At 37.0% G+C, this 24,784-nt stretch overlaps 1 protein-coding gene across 2 annotated transcripts in view; it reads left to right on the top strand.

Annotated features, from left to right (window-relative positions):
- NBDY (negative regulator of P-body association) overlaps positions 1 to 24,784 on the top strand; it is a 44,028-nt gene that overhangs the window by 5,283 nt on the left and 13,961 nt on the right. Inside the window, exon 3 of one of the 2 annotated variants that reach the window (XM_032848966.1) lies at positions 14,271 to 14,289. The exons of the other annotated variant lie outside the window; for it this stretch is intronic. The gene's annotated coding sequence lies outside the window, so the exon portion shown is untranslated. Of the gene's footprint in view, positions 1 to 14,270; positions 14,290 to 24,784 lie in introns of those variants that run through there. 2 annotated transcript variants of the gene reach the window in all.

Genomic DNA, 24,784 nt, shown 5'->3' with positions numbered 1-24,784 from the left:
GTGATGTTTCCAGCTCTGCTTTTCTTTTTCAGGGTCGTTGTGGGTATGCCAGGTCTTTTGTGGTTCCATACTTGTTCTGGCTCTGTGAAAAATGCTGGTGGTGTTCTGATAGGGATTGCATTAAAATTGTAGGTTGTTTTGGGTAGTATAGACATTTTAACAATGTTTCTTTCGCTCTATGAGCATGGAATGTTTTTCCATTTATTTATGTCCTCTTCAATTTCTTACATAGGTGTTCTATAATTTTCAGAGTACAGAACATTTACCTCTTTGGTTAGGTTTATTCCTAGGTATCTTATGGTTTTTGGTGCAGTTGCAAATGGGATTAATGCCTTGATGTTGGTACATTTTTTAAAAATATTTTATTTGTTTATTTGACAGAGAAAGATCACAAGTAGGCAGAGAGGCAGGCAGAGAGAGAGAGAGGAGGATGCAGGCCCCCCGCTGAGCAGAGAGCCCGATGCAGGACTCAATCCAAGGACCCTGAGATCATGACCTGAGCCGAAGGCAGACGCTAAACCCACTGAGCCCCCCAGGCGCCCCTGGTACATTTTTTATTACTGATATAATTTTTTTGCTGATTATGGGTCTATTCAAATTTTTTAATTCTTCCTATTTTAATTTTGGTAGTTTGTATGTTTCTAGGAATTTTTCCATATTTTCCAGATTGCCCATTTATTGCATATAACTTTTTATAATATTCTCTTATAATTGTTTGTATTTCTGTGGTGTTGGTTATGATCTCTCCTCTTTCATTTGTGATTTTATTTATTTGTTCCTTTCTCTTTTTGATAAGTCTGGCTAGGGAGTTATCAATTTTCTAAATTCTTTTAAAGAACCAGCTTTTAGTTTCATTGATCTGTTCTACTGTGTTTTGTTTTTGTTGTTTTCTGTTTCTATATCATTTATTTCTGCTCTAATCTTTATTATTTCTTTTCTTCTGTTGGATTTAGGCTTTATTTCCTTCTTTTGTAGCTCCTTTAGATGTAAGAATAGGTTGTATATTTGAGACTTTTCTTGTTTGGTGAGGTAGGCCTGTATTATAACATACTTCTCTTAAGACTGCCTTTGCTGTGTGTTTTCATTTGCTTCCGTGTACTTTTTTATTTCCTCTTTAATTTCCTAGTTAACCCATTCATTCTTATTAGGATGTTTTCTCGCCTCCATGAATTTGTGGTCTTTCCAAATTTTTTCTTTTGGTTGACTCTAAATTTTGTAGCATTGTGGTCTGTTATGCACAGTATGATCTCAATCTTTTTTGTACTTGTTGAGGCCTAATTTGTGACCCAGCATGTGATCTATTCTAGAGAGTGTTCTGTCTGCACTTAAAAAGAATGTGTATTCTGCTGCTTGTGGATGAAATGTTATGAATATCTTTGTTAAGTCCACTGGTCCATGTGTCATTCAAAACCATTGTTTACTTTTGATTTTCTGCCTAGATGATCTGTCCATTGTTCTGAGTAGGAGTATTAAAGTCCCCTAGTATTATTGTATTATTGTCACTGAGTTTCTTTATGTTGTTTGATTTACATATTTGGGTCCCAAGTTGGGGGCATAAATATTTACAATTGTTAGAAATTCTTGTGTGATAGGTCCCTTAATTATGATATAGTGCCCTTCTTCATCTCTTCTTACAATCTTTGGTTTAAAATCTAGTTTTCTTTTCTTTTTTTTTAAGGATTTTATTTATTTATTTGACAGAGAGAGAGATCACAAGTAGGCAGAGAGGCAGGCAGAGGGAGAGGGAGAAGCAAGCTCCCGGCTGAGCACAGAGCCTGATGTGGGGCTTGATCTCAGGACCCTGAGACCATGACCTGAGCCAAAGGCAGCAGCTTAACCCATTGAACCACCCAGATGCCCCTAAAATCTAGGTTTCTTATATAAGTATTGTCACTGTGGCCTTCTTTTGACAATGAATGGCTCTCCATCCCCTCACTTTCAATCTGTATGTGTCTTTAGTTCTAAAATGAGTCTCTTGTAAGCAGCATAGAGATAGGTCTTGTTTTTTTAAATCCATTCTGCTACCCTTTGTCTTTTGATTGGATAATTTAGTCCATTTACATTCAGACTGGTTATTGATAAATACGAATTTAGTGCCATTATATTAACTGTAAAGTTGGTATTTCTGGATATTTTCTCTGTTACTTTCTAGTCTTTGTTGCTTTTGGTCTTTTTTTCTCTACTCAGGACCGCTTAAAATTTCTTTCACACCTGGCTTAATGGTCACAAACTCCTTTAGTTTTTGTTTGTCCTGGAAACTCTTTTTCTCTCCTTTTATTCTGAATGACAGCCTTACCAGGTAAAGAATTATTGGCTGCATATTTTTCCCATTCAGTACATTGAATATATCATGCCACTCTCTTCTGGTCTGCTAAGGTCTGTGGATCTATCTGATGAAAACCTGATTTGTTTTCTCTTCTAGGTTAAGGAATTTTTTTCCCATGTTGCTTAAAAGATTCTTTCCTTATCTGTGTATTTTGTAAATTTCACTATGCTGTGTCTTGGTGTTGGGTTGCTTTTGTTGATTTTGATGGGAGTTCTTTATGCCTTCTGGATTTCGATGTCCGTGTCCTTCTCCAGATTAGGAAGTTTTCAGCTATAATACCCTCAAATAAACCTTCTGCCCCTTTCCCCTCTCCTCTTCTTCTGGGACTCTATGATACAAATGTTATTACACTTTATGGAGTCACTGAGTTCCCTAAGTCTACATTCGTGATCCAATATTTTTCTTTCCTTCTTCTTTTCAACTTTATTATTTTCCATAATTTTAACTTCTGTATGACTGATTTGCTCCTCAGCTTCTTCCATCTTTGTGGTCACTACATCCAGTCTGTTGTGCATCTTGATTATAGCCTTTTTATTTCTGCCTGAGTAGTTTCTAGAACTTTTATCTCTGCAGTAAGGTACTCCCTAGTGTATTCTGTGCTTTTCTCAAGTACAGCTAGCATCCTTAAGATTGTTGTTTTAAATTCTTGTTCAGGCATGTTACTTAAAACTGTTTTGATTAGATCACTGGCCATTACCTCTTGGTGTTTCTTGTGGGATAGATTCCTCCAACTTGGCATTTTGCCTAGATCTCTGTCTTCTGCGTTTTCAGAAAATCTGTTACATTTCCTGCTCCTGAGAATAATGGCTAAATTAAGAAAGATCATATACTGTCCAGAGTTTGGCATTTCAGGAAGTTTTTTTGGTGTATTTTATGTGTACTCTGTGGCTGTGTTTTGGCTGCTCCTTCCCTTAGGTCAGTCCTCTACGGAGTTTCTCCTTGCCCACAGTGGGGAGTGTTCAGACATTGGACATTGTGTGGTGGGTTTTAACTTGGTACCTTTTGGTGTGCTTGTTAGAAAAGGCTAGATTCTATTTCATTTCCCCCAAAGCTGAAGTTTTCCAGTACTCTATGATCAGTAGACTTAGTTTGTGCATGGGGTTTATGCTGGTCGTCTGGGGAAGGGGCCTACCGTCCTGGTTCTCAGGTCGACTTGGCCTAGTGGAGATGCATCTTCAAGGTATGGTGGGGTGAGGATTATTATAAGCAACTGTAGCCTCCACTGTGGGTGCTGTGTTGTTCACCTGAAGTCTGTCTGTGCTGATGGATGGGAGGGAAATGGCCTCACTCTACTCTCATGTCCCTAAAGAGGGAAGGTTGTGCCTGCTCCTATTCAGGAAGCCCTCACAGAAGAATGAACAATCTCCCCCTCTGTGTCCCAGGATTCTATCAGAACCCTGTCTGTGTCTGTACCATCTATCTGCGTGGTGGCACTGTGTTCCTGTGTTTATTTCAGGGATGCAGCTGGGTTTCAAAACTCCAAATTTTAGGAACCTCATGAGGTGCAAACCTACATTAATTCTCTGGGGAGGGTCTCACTGCACTGTGGCTCATGTCAGTTTGTCCCAGAAAAGCAGTTGCACGACTGTGCAGGGGTTCAGCATTTATGATAAACCTTAGACAAAACCTGGCATCCAGGTAACCTGCCTTCAGCAGGTCCCTCTGCTGATTTGCTAATTAACAGTGCTGCTCAATAGTGCCCATTTTCTGTTTCATCTCCTCTCAGGATATGCCATCTCTCCCAAATTCACTCCAAAGAAGGGAACTCTCTCTCCCGGTGCAACCAAGGGTATCCTCAGACCATGCTGTCCACTTCTGGGGCTCTGAACTCTTCCCTAGATGAACACAACTGTACCCAGCTGACACAGCCCCAGCGATGGCACAGACTTCTTAAACATCAGACTTTGAGCTCCACTGCTTGTAAAAACATAAAATAGTCAGCCCCTCTCCTTTTCAGTCAGTGGTTTTGGGGAAGTGTTTTTCTTTCATAATCCCCTGCATGTTAGATTCCCTCTTTTTCTTCCTCTCTCACTCTTCTCTGTGAGAAGGTCTCCTTCCCCTCTGAAACATCTGCAGTTCTCTTCTCCCCCAAATCACCTGTCTGCAGCTCCTACCTTCCATGATGTGGCTTTTCTCCCTTTAAATGTACAGTTTGTTCTTAGTCCTCAGATCAATTTCTTGGGTGTTCAGAATGATTTGATATTAATCTATCTGTGTTCAAGGGACAAGGCAGGCATAGGGTTCCCCATCTACTCCACCATCTTAACTCATCCTTCTCTAAACTTTATTTTTATCTAATTTTACAATTCAAAGAAATTGTTAGACTATTACAAAGAACTCCCATATGCTCTACCCAGATTCACCAATTAACATTTTTCCATGTTTTCTTTTATATTCTCTATTTCTTTTTCTCCCTCTTATACCCCTTCTCCCTCTCCCTGCTCGTTTTTCCTTTCCTCCTCACTTACCCATTCTCCTCTTCTCTACCTTCCCCTTTTCCTCAGCCCTTTCCACTCTTCCTCTCTCTCTCTGAGCTGTTTAAGAGTCCCTAGCAGATATCATGCTCCTTTACTTAGAAATATTTCAGTACCTGTAAGTACTTCAGTGCATACTTCCTCAGAAAGATGACTTTCTCTTAAATAATCTTACTACATGTGTCAAAATAGAAATTTTATATTGTTCCAGTTTTTGTTTCCTAAACTTTTATTTTCAAGATTATCCACTTACAATCACTGAAAAAGGGATGTGTTTGGAAGAACATATATTTCAAATGGATGATGCAAGCTATATTAATAATCCTTTTTTGTCTAGATTTATTGAAATATATTTGGCATATAACATTGTTGCAAGCTTATGGTATACAACAAGGTGATTTGCTATATCTATATGTTACAAAATAGGGGCGCCTGGGTGGCTCAGTGGGTTAAAGCCTCTGCCTTCGGCTCAGGTCATGATCCCAGCGTCCTGGGATTGAGCCCCGCATCAGGCTCTCTGCTCTGCGGGGAGCCTGCTTCCTCCTCTCTCTGCCTGCCTCCCTGCCTGCTTGTGATCTCTGTCTGTCAAATAAATAAATAAAATCTTTAAAAAAAAATAAAAAAATAAAACTACTGTTTATATGTTACAAAATAATTAGCACAAGTTTTCACAGTCATCTCACACAGTTATTTTTTTTCTCTGTGGTGAGACTTTTTTTTAAATTATTTTTTTAGAGATAGAGAGCACATGAGCAGGAGGGGCAGAGAGAGAGGGAGAGAATTTTAAGCAGGCTCCATGCTCTGCAAAGAGCCCAAAGCAGGGTTCAACCTCCTGACCCTGAGATCATGACCTGAATCGAAAACAAGAGTTGGACATTTAACTGACTGAGCCAACCTGGTGACCCACGTGTGGTGAGAACTGTTAATATCTACTCTCAACAACTTTTAAGTATACAATATAGTATCATTAATTATAGTCAAACTATAGTTTTAACTATATTATAACTATAATTGTATAAATACATATAACTATATTATTAACTGTAATTATTAACTATATTATTAACTGTAATAATATAGTATAACTATATTAACTATATTATTAACTGTAATAGCTATATTATTAACTGTAATTATTAACTATATTATTACTGTAATTAACTGTAGCCTGCTTATATCATGCTATATATGTAGTAAATATCCAGAACTTACTCATGTTAATAACTGAATATTTATACCCTTTGAGCACTTTCACCAATTTCTCCCACCCTCCAACCTTAGGAAACTACCAACGTACTCTGTATTGATGAGTTTGTTTTCTTTTTAGTAAGATTCCATGTGTAAGTTCATGCAGTGTTTTTCTCTATCTAACGTCTTTCCCTTAGTATAATGCCCTCAAGTTTTTTATACATTGGGTTGGAAATGACAGGATTTCTTAAGGCTGAATAACACATCATTTTATATTTACATCGTATTTTCTTTATCTTTTCATCTGTCAATGGAGACCTAGGTTGTTTCCATGTCTTGCTTTTTGTAAATAATGATGCAGTGAACTGGGGGTGCAGACGTCTCTTCAAGATTAGTGATTTTATTTCTTTCAGATATATACCTAAAGAGACTTGCTGAATCATATGATAATACTTTTTTTTCTCAAATTTTTATTTAAATTCTAGTTAGTCAATGTACAGTGCAGTATTGGTCTCAGAAATACAATTCAGGGGTGCCTGGCTGGCTCAGTGGGTTAAAGAATCTGCCTTCGGCTCAGGTCATGATCCCAGGGTCCTGGGATCGAGCCCCGTGTCAGGCTCTCTGCTCAGCAGGGAGCCTGCTTCCTCCTCCCTCTCTCTCTGCCTGCCTCTCTGCCTGCTTATGATCTCTGTCTGTCAAATAAATAAATAAAATCTTTAAAAAAAAAAAGAAATACAATTCAGTGATTCATCACTTACATACAACACCCAGTGCTCATCGTAAGTGTCCATACCCCACCCACCTCCTCCATCAACCCTCAGTTTGTTCTCTATCTTTAAGAGACTGTTATGGTTGGTTTCTCTCCTTCTTTTTACTTTTTTATTGCCCCTCCCATATGTTCAGCTGTTTTGTTTCTTAAATTCCACATATGAGTGAAATCATGTTACTGGTCTTTCTCTGACTGGCTTATTTCGTTTAGCATAATATACTCTACCTCCATCCATTTCATTGCAAATGGCAGGATTTCATGCTTTTTGATGGGTAAATAATATTCCATTGGAATAACATTCCATTCCAATGTAAATAACATTCCATTCCACTATGTCTTCTTAACCCATTCATTAGTCAATGGACATTTGGACTCATTCCATAGTTTGACTATTGTTGATAATGCTGCTATCAACATTAGGGTACATGTGTCCCTTTGAATCTGTGTTTCTCTGTCTGTTGGTTAAATACCTAGTAGTGCAATTGCTGGATTATAGGGGAGTTCTATTTTCAACTATTTAAGGAACCTCCATACTGTTCTCCTGAATGACTGTACAACTTTGCACTCCCACCATCAATGAAAGAGGGTTCCCCTTTATCCACAGCATTACCAACACCTGTTGTTTTTTGTTTTGTTAATTTTAGCCATTCTGACAGGTGAGAGTTGATATCTCATAGTGATGATTTGTATTTCCCTGATGATGAGAGATGCTGAGCATTTTTGATGTGTCTGTAGGCCATTTGGTTGTCTTCATTGGAAAAGTGTCTATTAGTGTCCTCTGCCCATGAAATGTTTTCTGGGTATTGAGTTTGATAATTTCTTTATAGATTTTGGATACTAATGCTTTTTTGTCTGTCATTTGCAAATATATTCTCCCACTCTGTAGGCTGCCATTTAATTTTCTTGATTTTTTTTTCCTTCTTGAAGAAGTCCCATTAGTTCATTTTTGCTGTTATTTTCCTTGCTTCCTGTGACATGACTAGTAAGAATTTGCTATGGCTGAGGTCAAAGGGTGCTGCCTGTGTTCTCTAGGATTTTGTTGGGTTCCTGTCTCACATTTAGGTCTTTCATCCATTTCGATTATTTTTATGTATGATATGAGAGAGTGGTCCAGTTTTATTCTTCTGCATGTGGCTTTCCAATTTTCATAACACAATTTTTTAAAGAGACTGTATTTTTTCCATTGAATATTCTTTCCTGTATCATCAAAGATTAGATAACCATAGAGTTGAGGGTCCATTTCTGGGTTTTCTGTTCTGTTCAGTTGATCTCTGTGTCTGTTTTTGTGCGAGTACCACACTGTTCTGATTGTTACGGCTGTATAATTCACCTGGAAGTCTGGAATTGATGCCTCTCGCTTTGGCTTTCTTTTTCAACATTCCTTTGGGTCTTCTGGGTCTTCTGTGGTTCCATACAAATTTTATGATTGTTTGTTCCGGCTCTGTGAAAAATGCTGAGGGTATTTTGATAGGGATTGCATTGAATGTGTACGTTGCTGTGGGAAGTAGAGACTGATTGACTTTCTTTCTTTCACTATTTGTCAGAAAGAGAGGCTGAGAGAGAGAGACAAAGAGCACAAGCAGAGGGAGGGGCAGAGGGAGAGGGAGAAGCAGACTCCCCGCTGAGCAGGGAACGTGAATCAAGTCCCAGGACCCTGGGATCATGACCTGAGCCAAGGGCAGACCCTTAAGCAACTGAGCCTCCCAGGCACCCTGGTATAGACATTTTAACAGTATTTGTTCTTCCAGTCCATGAATGTGGAATGCTTTCCCATTTCTTTGTGTACCCTCCAATTTTTTCATTAGTGTTCTGTAATTTTCAGAGTATAAATTCTTGAACTCTTTGGTTAAGTTTCATCCTACTTATCATATCATATGGTTTTTGGTGCAATTGTAAATGGGATTGATTCCCTGATTTCTTTTTCTGTTTCTTCATTATTGTTGTATAGAAATACAACACATTTCTGTATTTTTATTTCATAGCCTATGATTTTGCTGAATTTGTATACAAGATCTAGCAATTTTTTGGTGGAGTCTTTTGTGTTTTTTACATAGAATATCATGTTGTTTGCAAATACTGAAAGTTTGACTTCTTCCTTACTGATTTGGATACCTTATTTCTTTTTCTTCTCTGATTGCTGAGGCTAAGTCTTCCAGTATGTTAAATATGGTGAGAGTGGAAATCTGTATCTTATTCCTGACCATAGATGAAACACTCTGTTTTTCCTCTTTGAGGATGATGTTAACTGTGTCTTTCACATATGACCTTTATGATGTTCCTTCTATCCCTACTTTGTTGAGGGTTTTTATCAAGAATGGTGGCTGCTGTATTTTGTCTTGCTTTTTCTGGTTCTATTAACTGGATTATCTGGTTCTTATCTTTTTATTTATTAAGGTGTTGTATCATATTGATTGATTTGTGAATATGAACTACCCCTGAAACCCAGGAATAAATTCCAGTTAATTGTGGTAAATAGTCCTTATAATGTACTGTTAGATTCAATTTGCTAGTAACTTCTTTATTTCTAACATCTTAATTTTATTTTATTTTTTTCATGTTCCAAGATTCATTGTTTATGCACCACACCCAGTGATCTTCTTAAGAATTTTTGCATCTTCTTGAGAATTTTTGCATCCCTGTTCACCAGGGATAGGGGTCTATAATTCTCCTTTTTACTGGAGTCTTTGTCTGGTTTTGGAATCAAGGTAATGCTAGCCTTGTAGAAGGAGTGTAGAAGTTTTCCTTTCATTTCTAATTTTTGGAAGAATTTGAGAAGTATAGGTATTATCTCTTCTTTAATGTCTGGTGGAGTTCCCCTGGGAAGCCATCTGTCCCTGGAGTTGTTTGTTGGAGATTTTTGATTACTTTCAAAATTTTCAGTGTTCTTTCGATTTCTTTCCTGGTTATGGGTCTTCATAAATTTTTTATTTCTTCCTGTTTCAGTTTTGGTAGTTTCTATGTTTCTAGCAATTTGTTCATTTCTTCCAGATTGCCCATTTTGTTGGCATACAGTTTTTCATACTATAATCTATGATTATTTGTATTTTTGTGGTGTTGGGTACTATCTCTCCTTTTTCTTTCATTACTTTTTTCTATTTGGATCCTTTTATCTTTTTTTTTTTTTGATAAGCTTGGCTTATCAATTTTATTAGTTTTTTTTTTTTTTCAAAGAATCATCTCTTATTTTCCTTCATCTGTTTTACTTGGGTTTTGTCTTGTTTTTTTTTTTTTTTTCTATATGATTTATTTCTGCTCTAATCATTGTTATTTCCCTTATTTTCCTGTCTTTAGGCCTTACTTGCTTTTCTTTTTGTAGCTGCTTTAGATGTTAGGTTAGGTCATGTATTTGAGATGTTTCTTACTTCCTGAGATAGGTTTATCTTGCAGTATACTTTCCTCTTAGGGCTGCCTTTGGTGCATCCCAAGGTTTTGGACTGTTGTGTTTTCATTTTCATTAGCTTCCGTGTACTTCAATGTCTTCTTTAATTTCCTGTTTGATTTGTTCATCCTTTAGTAAGATGTTCTTTAACCTCAATGTATTGATGATCTTTTTATAGTATTTCTTGTGGTTTACTTCAACTTTTATAAAATTGTCAACTGAAAATAAGTATATGATATTGATCTATTTGTACTTGTTGAGGCCTGATTTGTGACCCAGTATGTGATCTATTCTGGAGAATGTTCCATATGCACTCGAAACGAATTTGTATTCTGCTGATTGAGGTTGAAAGGGTTTGAATATATATGTTAGGTGCATCCACTCCAGTGTGTCACTTGAAGCCATTCTTTCCTTGTTGATTATTTGCTTACATGATCTGTCTGCTGCTGTTATTGTGGTGTTAAAACCCCTTACTGCCATTGCAATTTTTTTTGCCATTGCATTGAGTTTCTTTGTTTATTATTAGTTGATGTATATATTTGGATGTTCCCAAGTTGTGGGCATAAATATTTAAAATCGTTAGATCTTCTTGTTCAGTAGACCCCTTAATTTTTAGATGGTGTCCTTCATCTCTTGTTAAAGTCTTTGGTTTAAAATTCAGTGTGTCTGATATAAATATGGTTACTCCAGCTTTGTTTTGATGTCCATTAGCATGATAGAATGTTCTCCATCTTCTAAAATTCAATCTGCAGGTGTCATTAAGTTTAAAATGAGTCTCTTAAAAGTAGCATATAGATGGGTCTTTTTTTTTTAATCCATTCTGTTACCCTGTATGTTTTGATTGGAGCATTCAGTCCATTTACATTTAGAGTGATTATTGAAAGATACGAATTTAGTGCTATTGTGTTATCTGTACTGTTCATATTTCTGGTGATGTTCTCTGGTCCTTTCTAGTCTTTGTTGCTTTTGTTGTTTTTTCCTTCACTCAAACAGTCCCCCTTAAAATTTCTTGCACTGCTGGCTTAGTGGCCATGAACTCCTTTAGTTTTTGTGTTGGAGGCTGTCTCTACTTCTATTCTCAGTGATAGCCTTGCTGGGTAAAGAATTATTGGCTGCATATTTTTCCCATTTAGCATATTGAATGTTTCCTGCCACTATCTTCTAGCCTTCCAGATTTCTCTGGCAGATCTGTTGTGAACTTGAGCTGTCTTTCCTTGTAGGTTAAGGGTTTTCTTTCCCTTGTTTTCAGGGTTCTTTCCTTACCTGTGTATTTTGTGAATGTGAGTATTATATGCCTGGGTGATGTTGAGTATTTTAATTTAATGGGAGTTCTCTGTCCTTTTTGGATTTTGATGTCTGTGTCCTTCCTCAGATTAGGGAGGTTTTCAGCTACAATTTGAACAATCCTTCTCCCTGTTTTTCTCTTTCTTCATCATCTGGGTCTCCTATGATAAAAATGTTACCAGCTTTTAATAAGTCACTGAGTTCCCTAAGTCTACTTTCGTTGACCTACCTTCATGGTCCATTACTTTCTTTCCCTCTTCTTGTCAGTGTCATTATTTTCTATAATTTTATCTTCTGTATCACTGACTCCTTCCTCTGCTTCATCCATCCTCACTTTCTTGGTATCCATTCTGGTTTGAATCTTAGTTATAACATTTTAATTTGGGGGGTGACTAGATTTTAGTTCTTTTATCTCTGCTGTAAAAGAGTTTTTATTGTCTTCTGTACTTTTTTCAAGCCCAGTTGCTATCCTTATAATTGATGTTTTAAATTCTAGTTCAGACATCTTCCTTATGTCTCTTGATTAAATCCCTGGACGTGAGTTATACTTCCTGTTTTTCTTTGGTGAATTTCTCCATCTCATCATTTTGTTCTGAAAAGAAAAGAAAGAAAACCAAAGCAAAAACCAAAAAAAACATAAAAACTAGATCCTGGGTGTGTTGATCTCATTGTTAAAAGATACTCCCCCCCGAAAATAATAAGATAAAATGAAAGTAAACAAAAAATAAAGGAAACATTTATATAATATATATAAATAAAATAAAAAAATAATAAAAAGAGAAGATATTGAAAAAAATAAGAAAATAAATGAAGAATTAATACAGAATAAAAGTAAAAAGGAAGATCCTATTTCCCTTAGAGCTAAACCTTTGCAGTACTCAGTGATCAGTAGATTTGGTGAGAAGAAGGTGTTTGTGTTTGTCCTTTGGGGAAGGTGCCTATTGTGCTGATCTTCAGGTGGACTTGACCTAGCAGAAATTTGCCTCCAGCGTAGCTGGGGGTCAGGGCTTTGTGCAGGTGATTCTGGCCTCCACTATGTGGTGTTGCTTTTCTTCATGAAGGCTTACAGTGCTGATGGGCAAGATGAAAATGGTGGTGTCCTGATGTCGAGCCTTGGAGCTGAATGTTCAAGCCTCCCACTCTTCAGTGAGCCTTCAAAGAAGAGCAGTCAGTCACCCCTCTGGTGTCTCCAGTTTCCATCAGAACCCTGTGTTCACCCCACCTGTGTCCAAGTTTTTTTTAATCTCAGGTGCACGACTGAGTTTCAGAACTCCAAATTTTAGGGACTCCTGTGTTGTGCACCTATCCTGTTCCTCCAGGGGAGGGTCTTGCTGCACTTTTGTTTGACAGTCAATCCAAGTATGTAGTCACACAACCACTCTGTGGTTTGTAGTTTATAGCAAAATAGCAGAAAGCCAATACAATGACTGGCTAAGCAGGATTCCCCTGTCCTATTTCTGGGAACAGTGCAGTATGTTGGCATCACCTGTTCTTGTTACCCAGGGGATCCTCAGACCACACTGTCACTACTGGGATTCTGGCCTACTTCCCCACCTTAGCACCTTTAAGTGGACTTCTAAAGGTTCAGATTTTGCGCTCTGTTGATTGTAATACTTTGCAGTTGCCCCTGTAAACAGGGCTCCCTCCCTGCCACTGTATCCACAGCTATATCTCCCCCCAGGTCAACCCTCCCCCAGGTCAACCAAAAGGTGGTCACTTTTCTACTTGAAGATTTGCAGTTTTTGTTCTCTCAGACCTCTGACTGATGTTGTGGGTGTTCATAATGATTTGATAAGTATCTAGCTATATTTTGAGGGAGGACACAAGCTTAGAGTTGCCCTACTCTTCCATCATCTTCACTCCTCCCTCCAAAATCCACTGGTTTTCGTATCCATTGGTAAATCTGGACTGAAACAGTTATTAGTATGATGGCTGCAGTATGATAATTTTGAAACTCCATCATTTTTGCTACAGGTATAAATTTGAATTCTACTTTAAGGAACAGCTTTATTCTCTATTTGTTTACTTATTTACATTTGTTTGGACACATTCATTTTGATTTTTTCATGAATATCTTATTGCTATCATTATTTATTTTAATGCTCAGATTATCTCAGATTTAACCCATGGCAACCAATTCAAGCTGGCTTCTCTGTCCATTCAATCTACTCCCATCATTCTGATACATATTTTGACATCAACATTTCCTTCACTTCCTTACTTTCAGGCTTGTTTTTTATTCCCTGCCTTATGGATCATTTCTGTGTGGAGCTGCAATTACTTTTAGTGGGAGGTGATATTTAGAAACCAAGACATGGGTACATGGATATATTTTAGTTTCACATTTTGTTATTCTCATTTAATTATACTTAGTACAGACACTATGATACTATTTATTTAGTATTGAGATTTGATTTATGTTCTAGAGAACATGATCAATTTTTAAGTATTTCATATGTGTCTGAAAAGATTTTGTATATTCTACCTCTTGAATGTGGTGTTCTGTAAGTGCCCATTAAAATCATTGTATCATTTATCTGTCTTCTATATCTCTATTAATTTTGTTTGTTTGTTAGATCTATCAGTTCCTGAAAGAGGTAAATTTAAAATCCCCCACTATAATGGTGGATTTGTCAAATTATTGTAGTTCTCTAAATTTTTGCTTTTTATACGTGACACTTTGTTATGTCCATACAAGTCTAAAATACATGCAACTTTTATCATTTCAATGACCCATTTTACCTCTTTTTGCACTTAAAGTCTATTTTGGTTGATATACTTTTCTATGGATGGTTATTTCTTTTTCAGTTCTTTTGATTACTCACTTTCTTTTTTTCCTTTATTTTTCAGAATATGTTCTATAAAAATAAAACTGTGAATGCATTGATTTATTTGTGAATTTATCAACAGACTTGATAATGAGCAATAAGGATAAGCTTTATATGTGAAAACATTATTTTTCTTGTTTTTTTTTATAAAATTTCAACTCTTCAGAAAAGTCAAAAGACATCCTTCATGTAGATTCATCCATTTTTTTATTTTGCTACATATAATTTCTTTGTTTATAAATGTATACATGTTTTGTTATATATTAATATTATAACATATATATAATTATAATATATGTATTGCTGAACCATTTGGAATTAACGTGCAGATACTATGACACTTCAGCATTGAACACTTCACTTCATTACTTCTCAAGAACAAGGGCATTACTTTCATCACATTCAGAGAAATTTAACACTGATACAATTCTGTTATCTAACATAACTGTCCTGATCAAAATTTTAAAATTGTCCTAAGAGTGTCCTTCAAAGCTTTTTATTTGTTTTGGTATAGGATCCAGTCAAGGATCATGTACTGTATTTGGTTGCCATTGCGCCATTAATATAAATCTAGAAAAGAACTAACTCATCTTTTCTTAAAAATTTTTCAAAATATTGGCAGCTCTGATGGTTCCAGGCAGTTGTCCTACATGTGTGTCACAATTTGAGCTTGTCTGTTTCCCCATGATTAATTTAAGCATTTTTAACAAAGGACTACATAGGTGATGCTGTGTCCTTGCATCACATCAGAAAGCACAAAAGCCTGTTTTATCCCACTCATTATTGATGGTGCTAAGTTTGACCTTTTTAAAAGATTTTTTTTAAGAGCTGTTTACATTCACAGCAAATTTGAGAAGAACATATAGAGATTTCTCATATATCCCCACCCCTACACATGCATAGCCTTTCCTGTCAACATTCCCTTATCAGAGTGGTACATTTTTCACAATTAATGAAACTATACTGACATACAATAATCACCCAAAGTCCATAGTTACATTATTTCACTCCTAGTGTTAAACATTTTGTGAGCTTAGAAAAATGAATAATGACGTGTAATCTCATTATAGTATCATATAGAGTATTTCCACTGCTTCAAAAGACCTCTGTGTTCTGCCTATTCACCCCTTCCTCCAAGCCTCTGGCAACCACTGGTCTTTTTACTGTGTCCATAGTTTTACCTTTTCCAGAATGTTAATAATTGAAATCATATAGTATATGGCCTTTCAAATTTACTTATATCTATTAGTAATATGCATTTAGGGTTTCTCCATGTCTTTTAATGGTTTGATAGCACATTTCATTTCAGAGTAACGTTCCATTGTTTGTACCAGTTTATTTATCCATTCACCTACTGAAGGACACTTGGTTGCATCTAAGATTTGGCAATTATGAATAAAGTGCTATAAATATCTACATGCAGATTTTTGTGTAGACATGTTTTCAACTCCTTTGGGTAAATATCAGGAAATATAATTGTTTATATTTGGTTTTTCATAATTATTCTTATATATTTATATGTACATATTGTATATGAATATACAGGTACATATTTTTTTCTAAACAATTTGACAATAAGTTGCCTCATGAATCCTGTGTAATTCAGTATGTATTTCCTAAAACTGTATTCATTTTTCACCCATTATACCATTAAATGTCATTTATTTTAAAAAAAGAAAAGAATCTGGTCCAGGGTCCAATCTATAATCATGTCACATTGAACTATCATGTTTGTTTAGTTTCCTTCAATCTGCAGTAGTTTCTTAGATTTTCTTTATGTACAAAAAATAGTTTTGAAGAAACAGTCATTTTATAGAATGTCCTTGAATTTCAGTTTGTTTGATCGTTTTTCATGGTTACATTCAGTTTATACACTTTTGTCAAGGATATGACTGAATTGATGTCTGTTTCTCAGTATATTGTGTAAGGAGGCACATGGTATCATTCTGTTCTATAACTTTAACTTTTAATTTCTTGTTACAGAATTTTGTTTAGGAGATTGAAGAATGTAAGGCTGTGTCCATTGGTGGTGTCATGGATAGCTAGGCAGGTACTCTTCTCTTTTCCCATGGGAAACATAGCTTTTTTTTTTTAAGAAGGTTTTTTTTAAGACTTTATATATTTGTTTATTTATTTAGATCATGTGAGTGGGGCGAGGGGCAGAGAGAGAGGGAGAGAGAGAATCTCAAGAAGACTCTGTGCTCAGCACGAGCCTAACATGTGGCTTGATCTCATGACCCTGAGATTGTGACCTGAGCTGAAATCAAGAGGTGGATGCTGGGGCACCTGGGTGGCCTAGTCGTTAAGCGTCTGCCTTTGGCTTGGGTCATAATTCCAGCATCCTGGGATTGAGCCCCGCATCGGGCTCCCTGCTCAGTGAGGAGTCTGCTTCTCCCTCCCCCACTCCTCCTGCTTGTGTTCCCTCTCTTGCTATGTCTTAAATAAATAAAATCTTTAAAAAACAACCAAAAAAGAGTTGGATGCTAAACCACCTGAACCACCAAGGGGCCCAAAACAGTCATGTTTTTATGGACATGTTATTATGATGGATTTAGGTTATCCTAATAGGCAGCCTATTTTTTTTTTTCTACTTTACCTGTTTATAGAAGTTCTTATCATTAAATGGAGTTGCCATGTCTATTCTGCAATCATATTTTCTTGCCTTAGAGTATTTATTACTCTGCCTATTGGTCTGTTTCTCTCTCTCAGAAGAGTTTTTTCAGCAGCCTCACATGCACATTGTCCTTAGGCACATTTTTCTGTAAGGTTAGCCAGTTTTTTTTTTCCCATACCATTACCTTCCTGTACTACTTTCTTATTTTATAATTATTTCAAAGACTTTATTCTGTGAAACCAATTTCTAATATTCCTTATTTTATTATTTTTTAAGTTCCAGTATAATTAACATACAGTTTTATAGTTCTAGGTGTACAATATAATGATTGAACGATTCCATACATTATTCAGTGATCATCAGGATGAGTGTGCTTTTAATCACCCTAACCCGTTTCACCCATTCCCCATCCACCTACCATCTGTCAATGTGTTTGTTTCTATATAGTTACTCTAGATTTTGGTCTCTTTTTTCCTAGTTTATTTTGTTTCTTAAATTGCACGTATGATTGAAATCATATGGTAGTTATCTTTCACTGACTTTTTTTTAACTTAGCATTATACTCTCCATCTTTGTTATTGCAAATGGCAAGAGTTCATTCACTTTTATGGCTGCATAATACAATGTGTATATAAACCACATCTTCTTAAATCAGAGAGAGAGACAAACCATGGGAGACTCTTGACTCTGGGAAACAAACTGAGGGTTGTGGAAGGGGAAGTGGGGGCGGAATGCCCCTTGTCCCACTCACATGATCTAAATAAATAAATGCAGAAATAGATAAAATCTTAAAAACAACAACAACAACAACCCGGAGGATGCAAGATGGCGGAGAAGTAGGAGGTGCTGTTTCAACCTGTCCCCTAAAGTGAGCTGATTATCTACCAAAGAACTCTGATCACCCATGAAATCAGCCTGAAATTAGAATTATACACTTCTGGATCTCTACGGGGGCAGATGACACCAGTGCACAGTAAAGCGGAGTGGGAACATCGGACTGATATCAGAAGATCAACAAAAGGGGGAGGGAGTCACCAGAAGCGACCCATTGGAAAATAATACCCCAATACAAGAGTTCCCTGTGATTGGGGACCAGCATTAACTTGGAGTCTGGTTGAAAGCACTCAAAAAGAACAAAAGATCTTAAGGGGAAATTGGAGGAATCAGGCGGTTAGGGAGAGGGTCTTAAGCCCACGGACCCAGGACTACCACCGCTGGTGCTGAGCCAGAGACAGTGCGGCGAAGAAGTCAGGTGTTGGTGCCCGGGCCGCTGGCGCTTGTGAGAGGGTCTGGGTGGCGGCATGCATGAGACAGTTTGGTGTGGATGCCCGCCGGCGCTCTCTAGAAGCACAGCCTTTTGCACTCTGCAGGTGCGCTGCACTACCAGGATCTGAGTCGTGCTCCACACGCTCCCCTGAGAGAGACCCATGCAGGTGCTAGCCAGTGCTCTCTAGGACCGGGAGAGTCTGACCACTCCCAGCCTGGGCCAGCATGAAAATCTCACTGTGCTCTCTCTGGTTGGGACCTCTCCAGCGGTATGGACCTGCCCAGAAAGCCAGAGAGGAGGCAGCCACTGGAAGCCAGCTCTCTGGACTAGTACTTCTCATGGTTTTGGTAACAGCGACCCCTGAGACTATGACTGGGGACATGCTTTGCTGGCAGCAGAGCGGGTGTTTATGTGCTCTGGAGCACCCAGAGGGAAATAGACTGAGGCTGCTCTCTGAGACGGAGGTCTGGGTGCAGTTTGCTTTCCTCTAAATCTCCAAAGAACCACCAAAAATGGCCAAGGGGAGAGAAGAAAAAAGGGGGGGCGCTCCAGAGAACAAAAGCTTGAAAAGATGGTTTCCTCAGAGCCCAGCCCCGTAATAGGGGCAGGAGGACTCTAGCAAGACTGCCTGAAAAACCACGCAGCAGGCCCCTCTCCCAGAGAGCCAGCCAAACAAAAAACCAAAACCAAAAAAAAACAAAAGGACAACCACCACTACTTCATAGGTACTACTTTTATTTTTAATTTGTGCCCACTATTCTCATTCTTTGCAATTTTCTTATAATTTTTTAACCTAGTTACCATCACAATGAGATGTTCAGTACAACAAATTCCATAATAACCTTTTAACTTGAAATTTTGATACATATACCTATGTTTTTCTTTTTCTTTTCTATTTTTTTAATATTCATATAGAGATAAGCTTCAAGGTAATCCTCTTTCCCCAATCAATACTACCCCTATGTATAAACCAGTATAAATGACTGTTTATCTCAGGGAAGTTGAGTCTTTTAACAAAGATATCAAGATACACCCAGGAAGAATCAAAATAACCTTCCTTGCCCACAATGAGAATTTATAACCACTCTCCCATCTTTTTTTTTCTGTCAGTGTTTCTGTGTATTTGTTTTTGTTCTAGTAGTATCTAAATCTTATACTTGGGGTTCATTTTGGCTGGGTTCTTTTTATTTTTTTTTCTTGTCATTTACTTCTGTTGGTCTTTTTGTTTGTTTTTGTTTGTATACTTTATAAATCTTACATTTGGGTCCATTCGGGGTGGGTCTTCTTTTTTATTATGTAATTTTTTTTTCTCTCTCTCTTTCTTTTTTCTTTCTTTTTGGTGGGAACTCCTGATTGCTCAGAAGCGTTCCAGGGTGCACCTTCCCTGCATCATGGTTTATACATTCAGCTACACATCCCCTTAGCCATCTCTCACCAAAACAACTAGGAGGAGGAATGCCCAACAGAGAAAAAATTCAGAGACTGTGCCCTCTCCATCAGAGCTATTGGATGTGGACATAAACAGTATGTCGGAAAGAGAATTCCAGGTAACACTTACCCAGGCAATGGCTAGATTGGGAAAAGTCATCAATGACAAAATGTAATTGATTAGGGCAGAAGTGAAAGTCACCAGGGAAGATGTTAACAATGCTTTCAATGAGTTCCAATCTAATTTAAATTTTCTAACAGCTAGTGTAACTGGGGCAAAAGATAGAATTAGTGATCTAGAGGACAAACTGATAGAGAAAAAGGATCAGGAGGAGGCCTGGAACAAACAGCTTAGAAGGCATGAAAACAGAATTAAAGAAATAAATGACTCCATGAAACGTTTCAATGCCAGAATTATGGGAATCCCTGAGGGGGTGGAGAAAGAAAGAAGACTAGAGGATATAGTTGAACAAATTTTCCATGAAAATTTTCCCAGTCTGGCGAATGGAATGAGCATTTGTGTCCTAGAGGCAGAAAGGTCTCTCCCCAAGATCACAGAATCTAGAAAGACCTCGAAACACCTGATTGTGAAAATGATGAATCATAATTTTAGACAGGAGCTCTTGAGAACAGCTGGGGGGAAGAGATTCCTTACATACAGAGGAAGGCTCATCAGAATAAGGTGAGACCTGTCCGTAGAATCCTGGCAAGCCAGAAAGGGCTGGCAAGATGTATTCAGGGCACTAAATGAAAAGAACATGCAGCCAAGAATACTTTATCCAGCAAGACTGACATTCAAAATGGATGGAGAGATAAAGAGCTTCCAAGACTGGCAAGGTTTAAAAGAGTATGTAACCACCAAGCCGGCGCTACAAGAAATATTAAGGGAGGTTCTATAAAAGAGGAAAAAACCCAAGAATATCATTGAACAGAAATTATGGAGACGATCTGTAGAAACAAAGACTTCACAGATAACATGATGTCAATAAAAATGTATCTCTCAGTAATCACTCTCAACATGAATGGCATTAATGTGCCCATAAAATGGCACAGGGTTGCAGACTGGATAAAATGACAGGACCCATCCATATGATGTCTACAAGAGACCCATGTTGAACCTAAGGATACATCCAGACTGAAAGTGAAGGGATGGAGAAGCATCTTTCATGCCAATGGGCCTCAAAAGAAGGCTGGGGTAGTGATTCTCATATCAGATAAATTAGATTTTAAACTAAAGTCTAGTCAGAGATGCAGAAGGACACTACATCATTCTTAAAGGGTCTATCCACCAAGAAGATCTAACAATTGTAAATACTTATGTCTGCAATATGGGAGCAGCTAACTGCATAATACAACTGTTAATAAACAAAGAGTCATATTGATATGAATACAGTAATAGTAGGGGATCTTAACACAACACTCTCAGTAATGGATCATCCAAGCAGAAAATCAATAAAGAAACAAGAGCATTGAATGACACATTGAACCAGATGGACCTCATAGATATATACAGAACATTCCACCCTAAAACAACAGAATACTCATTCTTCTTGAGAGCACAAGGAACCTTCTCCAGAATAGACCACATACTGGGACAAAAATCAGGACTCAACTGATACCAAAGGATTGAGATTATTCCCTGAATATTCTCAGATCACAATGCTTTGAAACTGGAGCTCAACCACAAGAAAAAGGTCAGAAGGAATTCAAACACCTGGAACCTAAAGACCATCTTCCTTAAGAATGCTTGGATCAACCAGGAAATCAAAGAAGAACGTAAACAATTCATGGAAACCAATGAGAGTGAAGACACTTCTGTCCAAAACTATGGGATACAGCAAAGTTGGTCCTAAGATGGAAATATATAGTCATCCAAACCTCCCTCAAAAAAACCTGAAAAATCCAGAATACAACAGCTGTCTTTACACCTTAGCAAACCAGAGAATCAACAACAAAGTAAGCGAACTCAACACACAAGAAGGGAAATAATCAAGTTTAGAGCAGGGATCAATGAGATAGAAACTAGAGGTACAGTAGAATGGATCAGCGAAACTAGAAGCTGGTTTTTGGAAAAAACCAATAAGATCAATAAACCATTGGCCAAACTAATCGAAAGAAAAGAGAGAGGACCCAAATTAATAAAATTATGAATGAAAATGGAGAGGTTACAACTAACACCAAAGAAACAAGAACAATCATCAGAAATTATCAACAGTTATGCCAATAAATTAAGCAACCTAGATGAAATGGATGCATTTCTGGAAAACTATAAACTTCCAAAATTGAATCAGGAAGAAATTGACAACCTGAATAGACCAATATCTAGTAACAAGATTGAAGCAGTGATCAAAAAACAAGATCCCAGGGTAGTGGGATCGAGCCCCACATTGGGCTCTCTGCCCAGCGGGGAGCCTGCTCCCCCCACCCCGTCCCTGCCTGCCTCTCTGCCTACTCGTGATCTCTGTCAAGTTAATAAATAAAATCTTTTAAAATAAAACAAAACAAACAAAACAACAACAACAAAAAAACTATTGTTTCTTTTGGGAAAAGAGAAAAGTACCTGCCTAGCTATCCATGACATCACCAAAGGACAAAGCCTTACATTCTTCAATCTCCTGAACAAAATTCTGTAACAAGAAATTAGAAGTTTAAGTTCTAGAACAAATTGATACCATGTGCCTCCTGACACACTATACTGAGAAACAAACATCACTTCAGTCATATCCTTGATAAATATGTATAAACTGAATGTAATTGGGTGATGGGCATTAAGGAGGGCATGTGACGTGAAGAGCACTGGGTGTTAGACACAATTGATGAATCGTTGAACACTACATCTGAAACTAATGATGTACTATGTGTGGGTTAAGTTAAAAAGAAGAATTTAAAAAAATAAACCACATGTTCTTTATCCACTCATCAGTTGATACACACTTGGGTTGCTTTCATATCGTGCTGCTGTAAATACTGTATTTTGCAATAAACCTAGGGGTTCAATATATCTTTTTCAAAATAATGCAATAACATAGGGGTGCATCTTTTTCAAAATAATGTTTTCATATTCTATCAGTAAATACCCAATGGAGAAATTGAATCATATGACAATACTATTTTTAATTTTTGGAGAAACCTCTACTGTATCCAGAGTCTATGCACCAGTGTGCATTCCCACCAACAGTGCATTAGTGTTCCATTTTCTGCATATACTTGCCAGCAGTTATTTCTAATGTTTTTGTTTTAGCCATTCTGACAGGTCTAATATTTCATTGTGGTTTTGATTTGCACTTCCCTGACGATGAGGGATGTTGAGCATCTTTCCATTTGTCTCTTGACTATCAGTATGTCTTCTTTGGAGAAATGTATTTTCATTTCTTCTGTCCATGATTTATTTGGATTATTTCTTTTTTGGGTACTCATAAGTTTTTTTAGATATTTTGGATAGTAACACTTTATCAGATGTGTCATTTTATTTTTCTGGAAGTTTCCTTCATTGTGCAGAAGCTTTTTATTTTGATGAAGTCCCAGTGGTTTATATTGGTTTTTGTTTCCCTTGCCTCAGGAAACATATATAGAAAGAAGTTGGTGATAGTCAATGTCAAAGAGATGACTGCTGGTATCTACTCTAGGGTATTTATGGTTTTATGTCTCACATTTAGGTCTTTAATACATTTTGAATTTATGTTCGTCTTTGGTGTAAGAAAGTGGTTCAGTTTCATTCTTTTGCATGTTTCTGTCTGGTTTTCCCAGTCCCCTTTGTTGAAGAGACTGTCCTTTTCCCACTAGTTATTCTTTCTTGCTTTTATGAAGATTAATTGACCATATAATTGTGGGTTCATTTCTGGGTATTCTATTCTCTTCCATTGATTTATTTGTCAATTTTGTGCCATTACCATACCGTTTTGATCGCTAGAGCAATTGTAATATACCTTGAAGTCCAGAAATGTGATGTCTCCAGCTTTCATCTTCTTTTTCAAGATTATTTTGGCTATTTGGCTTTTGTGGTTTCATACAAATTTTAGGATCATTGGTTCTAGCTCTTTGCAGAATGCTTTTGGTATTTTGATAGGGATGAAATTAAATATGTGTATTGCTTTGGGTAATACAGGTATTTTAACAATATTTGTACTTCAGATCCATGCACATGGAATGTCTTTCCTTTTTTGTGTGTCATCTTCAATTTCTGTCTTCAGTGTTATGTACTTTTCAGAGGACAGATCTTTTACCTCTTTTGTTAGGTCTATTACTAGGTATCTTACTGTTTTTGCTGCAGTTATAAATGGGATAGATCCTTTGACTTTGTGTTGCATAATTACTGATCCATAGAAATTCAAGAAATTTTTGTAGGTTGATTTTGTATCCTGCATTTTTACTGATTCATATATCAGTTCTAGAAATTTTTTTGTAGAGTCTGTCAGGTTTTCTACATAGAGTACCATGACATCTGTAAATAGTAAATTTTTCACGTCTTCCTTGCTGGATGAATACCTTTTATTTCCTTTTCTTGTCCAATTGCCAAGGCTAAGACTTCCAGTACTATATTAAATAGTAATGGTAAGAGTGGACATCCCTGTCTTCTTCCTGACCATAGAGAAAATGCTCTCAGTTTTTCCCCACTGAGGATGATACTAGCTGTGGGTCTTTCATGTATGGCCTTTATCAAGTAGAGATATGTCCCTTCTATCCATACTTTATTGATGGTTTTTGTCATGAATGGATACTGTACTTTATCAAACAATTTTTCTGCATCTATTGAGAAGATCATATGGTTCTTGTTTCATTTACTAATGTGGTGTAGTAACACATTGATTGATTTGTGAATATTGAACCACCCTTGTAATGCAGGAATAAATCCCACTTGATTATGGTGATTAATTTTTCTAATGATTTGTTGGATTCAATTTGCTAATAATTTATTGACAATTTTTTCATCTCTGTTCATTAGGAATATTGGTCCTTAGTTCTGTTTTTCAGTGGAGTTTTTATCTATTCTTGATATGAGGGTAATGCTGGCTTCATAGAATGAATATGGAAGTTTTCCTTCCCTTTTTATTTTATTGGAACAGTTTGAGAAGTTTAATTCTTCTTTAAATGTTTGCAAAAATGTACTTGTGAAGCCATCTGTTCCTGAACTTCTGTGTGTCAAGAGATTGTTGATTACTAATTCAATTTTCTTGCTGGTTATCATGCTGTTTAAGTTTTCTGTTTCTTCCTGTTTCCACTTTTGAAG

The sequence above is a fragment of the Lontra canadensis genome, unplaced genomic scaffold, assembly GCF_010015895.1.
Source record: "Lontra canadensis isolate GAN:19392208 unplaced genomic scaffold, GSC_riverotter_1.0 scaffold216, whole genome shotgun sequence".
NCBI classification, from domain to species: Eukaryota; Metazoa; Chordata; class Mammalia; order Carnivora; family Mustelidae; genus Lontra; species Lontra canadensis.
Note: the sequence above shows the minus strand (reverse complement) of the source record. Positions and strands in the feature narration are given on the sequence as shown.